Here is a 4,925-nt window from a genome sequence, read left to right on the forward strand (position 1 = left end):
TAAGAAGAAGGATCCATGTCACCCAAGAGTCCAGTCTTGTCACATATTCTCATTTTTCATGAAAGTTAAGTAACCCTGAATTTTTTTGGTGTGAAATCTCCCTATTTTTACATTTTGGCTCAAAGTTTGTAAAAACACTGTGGAGTCCAAATAAAACATGTCTGCAGACCAGAGCTAGGCTTCAGACTACCAGTTTGGAACCTGCCATGGGAAACAATAATATCTGGGAAGCACAGAGGTACCCCAGTATTTTAAAGTGGGCAGCAGGCTGTTGAATTCACTTTAGTATTGTTGTATTAGAGAATAGTCAGAACATTTCAACATCTTGAGCACCAAGACTCATCTGAATGACTTCTTTTTCTCGAGGAATAAATCACACATTATAAAAAACAACGCAGCCAGGCGCGGTGGCTCATGCCTGTAATCCCAACACTTGAGAGGCCGAGATGGGTGATCACCTGAAGTCAGGAGTTTGAGACCAGCCTGACCAACATGGAGAAACCCCGCTTCTACTAAAAATGCAAAATTACCTGGGAGTAGTGGTGGATGACCAAGAGGCAGAGGTTGCTGTCAGCTGAGATCTCACCATTGCACTCCAGCCTGGGCAACAAGAGTGAAACTCTGTCTCAAAAAACAAAACGAACAAAAAACAATGCATGCAGCTTTCATGATCCCCTAGCTATAGCGAACTGTAAACAGAAAAGAACTTCATTTGCTCATTTTTTTCCAGGGGGAGAAAGATTCACAGAACATTGTTCTTCTTGGTTCAAATTAGAAGTCCTAACTTGAAGTAGCTAGATGCTGGAGAGAGGTCGAGAGTTTGGATTGTGTGTTCCTTGGTGTTTTTTCCCCACTGTAGCTGGGACAGAGAGGACAAGAAGTCGTATGGTGTCTACATGGTGAAAGAAAATGAGAAGATGAAAAACGGAATGAGGTATTCAATTATACTAATATTGGCAAATATCTCTGAGGCTGGTATCATGTAGTCAAAACATCTGGATGAGTCAGTGAAACTGTCAGACCTTAGACAATAGCTGGTGCGTGAATGCCGTGCGAGTACTGTTTCCACTTATAGATGCGATGCCTTTCTTCTCCTTTCTTAATTCTTTCAATCAACACAAGAGCACAGCATCACTTGGGTTAGTACTCCTGCGTGATCAGGGACCCATGGAGGCGTTCTATCTGTTTTATAACCCCAAGGTGCCAGACCATTTTCACTAATTCCCTGAATTAAGTAAAAGCTTATAGCCCATGTGTAACCCTCGTGCTGTCTAATTTTAACTGAACAGGTTACACAGCACTGAGAAAGCTGGCACCTTGTGTGCTGCAGCACTAATCATTAGCAATGTTTGGCCAGGTGCAGCGGCTCATGCCTGTAATCCCAGCATTTTGGGAAGCCGAGGTGGGCAGATCACTTGAGGTCAGGCATTCGAGACCAGCCTGGCCAACGTAGAGAAACCCTGTCTCTACTACAAACACAAAAATTTGCTGGGCATGGTGGCACACACCTGTAATTCCAGCCACTCAGGAGGCTGAGGCAGGAGAATCACTTGAACCTGCCTGGGTGACGAGACTGCATCTCTAATAATAATAATTAGCAATATTCAAGGTCACATAACGAATGCATAGAAAGGAAATATTGATTAAATAATGAAGAGAGAGGCCGGGCACGGTGGGTCATACCTGTAATCTCAGCACTTTGGGAGGAAGAGGCGAGCGGATCACCTGAGGTCAGGAGTTCAAGAGCAGGCAGGCCAACATGGTGAAACCCCATCCCTACTAAAAATACAAAAAAATTAGCTGGGTATGGTGGTGGGCACCTGTAACAGCTACTCGGAAGGCTGAGGCAGAAAAATTGCTTGAACCTGGGAGGTGGAGTTTGCAGTGAGCTGAGATCGTGCCACTGAACTCCAGCCTGGGCAACAGAGCAAAACTCGGTCTCAAAATAATAATAATAATGAAGAGAGAAATGAATATAAGTAAGTACAGCCTGCGTTTAACTTCTTAGGCAGAAAAAGACAATTTTGTTGTTTTTAAATGCATAAATGTAATGCTAATGGGTACTGCAAACTTAGCAAGCCAAATTCAATATGTCATTTGACCGTGGATCTAGTGCCTTAATGAATAGGCATGATTTTTAATTAGCCTATCAGTTATCTGTAGATAAATGAGTATTGGACATTACTTATATTCTTTAAGTCTCCCAAATTTGTATTCTTGGACTCATCTTTGTGTCATCGCCATCTCCAAAAATACCAGGATACCAAGGCCTGCTAATTGCTACCTCGATCTGCTTTGTCAATCTGCTCTGCCCTCCTCAGCCTCTCAGCTAACATCCTACCCCAGTGCTTCTCAAATTTTAATTATACTGACAAATCTCCTGGGGGTTTTGATAAAATCTATATTCTGGTGGCAATCCTGTTGCTCCAGAGATGACAGTTTGAGTAGCAAGGCCCCAGCCTACGTTTTTCAAGAACAATCTCCTCCCCACCTTACTCTCAATTCTCATCTTTTTGGCCCTTCAAGATGAGTCTCTGCCTTCCAGCCCTTCTTGTATCCCACTGGTTACAAGATAAATGTTTTCTAAGTAGTCTCCTGATTGTTTCAGAAGGACTCCAAGTCCCTTAGAGGCAGAGACTCAAGGCTCTCCAAGGATTTAGTAGGGAAGCATTGATTAGTTGACACTGCTGGAAAAGGTCTGCTGAAAAAGCAAACCTGGCAAACCTTCTCCCAAACTCCCCATTCTTTGTGTAGTTTTTTTTTTTCAGTCATGATCTGTGCTGCCAATATGATACCAGTCCTAAGGGATTCTCTGTCTGCTGCCACTTTAAAACCCTCTTCTGGGAATGGACAAAAGGCTTTTTTCTTGGTTATACTTAGCACAAAAAAGGCGGGGGGGAAAGAAAGTGGTGATAGAAATTCTTAAGGACATTTGAGAATCAGATCCAAGAATCTGATCTGAAGGCAGTACACTCCAGCCCCAAAACCTGGCATCATTTTCTCAGGACGTGGTCTGACTTTCCCTTCTAACTCCAACTTTCATTATGATTGGCATCATTTTATTTCTAGCACCCTGGACGCTGTTTCCACAAAAATGAGACCCGGATAGAAGTCCTCTAGACGTCCTGTGTTCTCCCACAAAGTTGCTTTGCAGTTGGAGGGTATTTATGGCCAAGGCCAAATGGCAGACCGGCAAATAATCTCATTCCTCCTGGCCCACCTTTGCCTACAGAAAAGCATTTTGTGATCCAGATGAGATCTATCTCTCCATATACAAAAAAATGGTTTTGTTCACATATATAAAATGGTCATAGTGACACCTTAACCATAAAGTGTCTAACATACTTAAGATCCAAATTATCAAACCCTGATTAGAGCGGAGTTCTCACTAGGCACGTCAGGCATAGTGCCTAAAACTCATAATGCTTTTAGGGAACCAATAAAAATGTTTTAATTGCAATTTCTTTTAAAATTGGAAGAAAAATAAGTACAATAATATGAATATGATAATAAAAGCCATCTGGATTACATTCAGTTTATACTGATATAGTCATAAAGTATAATTTTAAATGTTTTTGGAAGGAAGGAACTGACCCATGAAGGTGAAAGTGCCTAGAGCGTGTGAAAGTCATAATGCAACCCTGACTATAATCTGAGAATCATTCTCTCTGAGAGAGATCCTCAGAATTTATCAAAGCCCTCTGGCTGACTGTCAAGGTCTTCCACAACCTGGACTCACCCCACATGTATAAAGTATTTCTAATTTTCCTCTGGTTGGGGCTTCTTGCTAATTTAGCTGGTTCTTCTCCAACTATTATTTAGGGGAGACACCCAAGTCAAGCTTTATTTTGTTAATATGTCTTTATTCATGTCTTTTTCCACATTCAGAAAGCTTTCTACCCTACTAATGCAAACTCTACCCATTTTAATCCCACCTTCTTTCATGAGGCCTTCCCTAACTACAGCTGCCTACATGGATCCCTCTGTTTTATTTTATTTTTTTAACAACTGGTAATCAATTATTAAAATAGTTGATTTATGCATCTGCAATGGTGACTTTCACTTCCTCTCCTGGCTCAATACTGATGGAAGTCATCTGCTTAACAATCTCAGAAGGACCGTGCAGGTCAATGAGTCGGTTGTAGATTCTCATCTGGAATCGATCGCATGTCTTAGAACCTTCACCACAAGGAGTTTTTCTTGTAGTGATTCTCAAAAGTCCTGGTAGGCATTCGCACTGGTCCTTTCACTGAGATTCTTTTTCTGTGCTCCTCTGATCAAGTCAGCACACACCTTCTTCAGGGATTTTACCTTGCGGTTCGCTAGAGTGATTCGAATTCGGTGAAGTGCCACCTCCGGCTCCACGGATGTTTTTCCGGTATCCTTAAAAGCCATGGCGACTGCGTGGCTTCCTGACGGACTTGTTCCTCCGTGAGAGCGAACAGCGGTGAGTCAGGGGCGGGAGCCTGCGGATCAGGATCCGCAAAAACTGCAACCACGTCTTCCTCAAAGAGCGCCGAAAAGTGCTGTCAGAGTTTGAGGAAGTCTTAATTTACCAAACATGCCAGAATACAGGCAAACACAGGTGGGAAGCAATCACCCATTTCTCTGAGAAATCACCTCCACCAAAAGAAAAAGAGATTTGGCCAGTTTAACTTGATAACCTTTTAGTCATGTTGATGAAATAGGCAAATGTCTATTTCAATTTAAATTAACTCGAATGTATTAATTTAAATACAAATGTTTTTAACATAGCGATTGATACGAAATCATATCTTGATTTAGAAAAACTGCTTTTTGTTCTTATGTCACATTCGGTGAGACAGTTTAAATAAAACTCCTAGTTGCAACTTAAGTTCTCAGTAGTCACTAGGCCACATTTTGAGTCATCAACTGCAATGTTCAGGTGATATCATCTTCACTAC

At 41.8% G+C, this 4,925-nt stretch overlaps 1 pseudogene; it reads right to left on the minus strand.

The window, feature by feature from the left end:
• Positions 1–4,036: 4,036 nt before the first annotated feature.
• Positions 4,037–4,395, minus strand: LOC105705585 (small ribosomal subunit protein uS10-like; annotated as a pseudogene).
• Between the last annotated feature and the right edge of the window lie 530 nt (positions 4,396–4,925).

This window comes from Aotus nancymaae, unplaced genomic scaffold (genome assembly GCF_030222135.1).
Source record: "Aotus nancymaae isolate 86718 unplaced genomic scaffold, 86718_ANA_hifiasm-v0.15.2.pri h1tg000019l, whole genome shotgun sequence".
Taxonomy (NCBI): Eukaryota; Metazoa; Chordata; class Mammalia; order Primates; family Aotidae; genus Aotus; species Aotus nancymaae.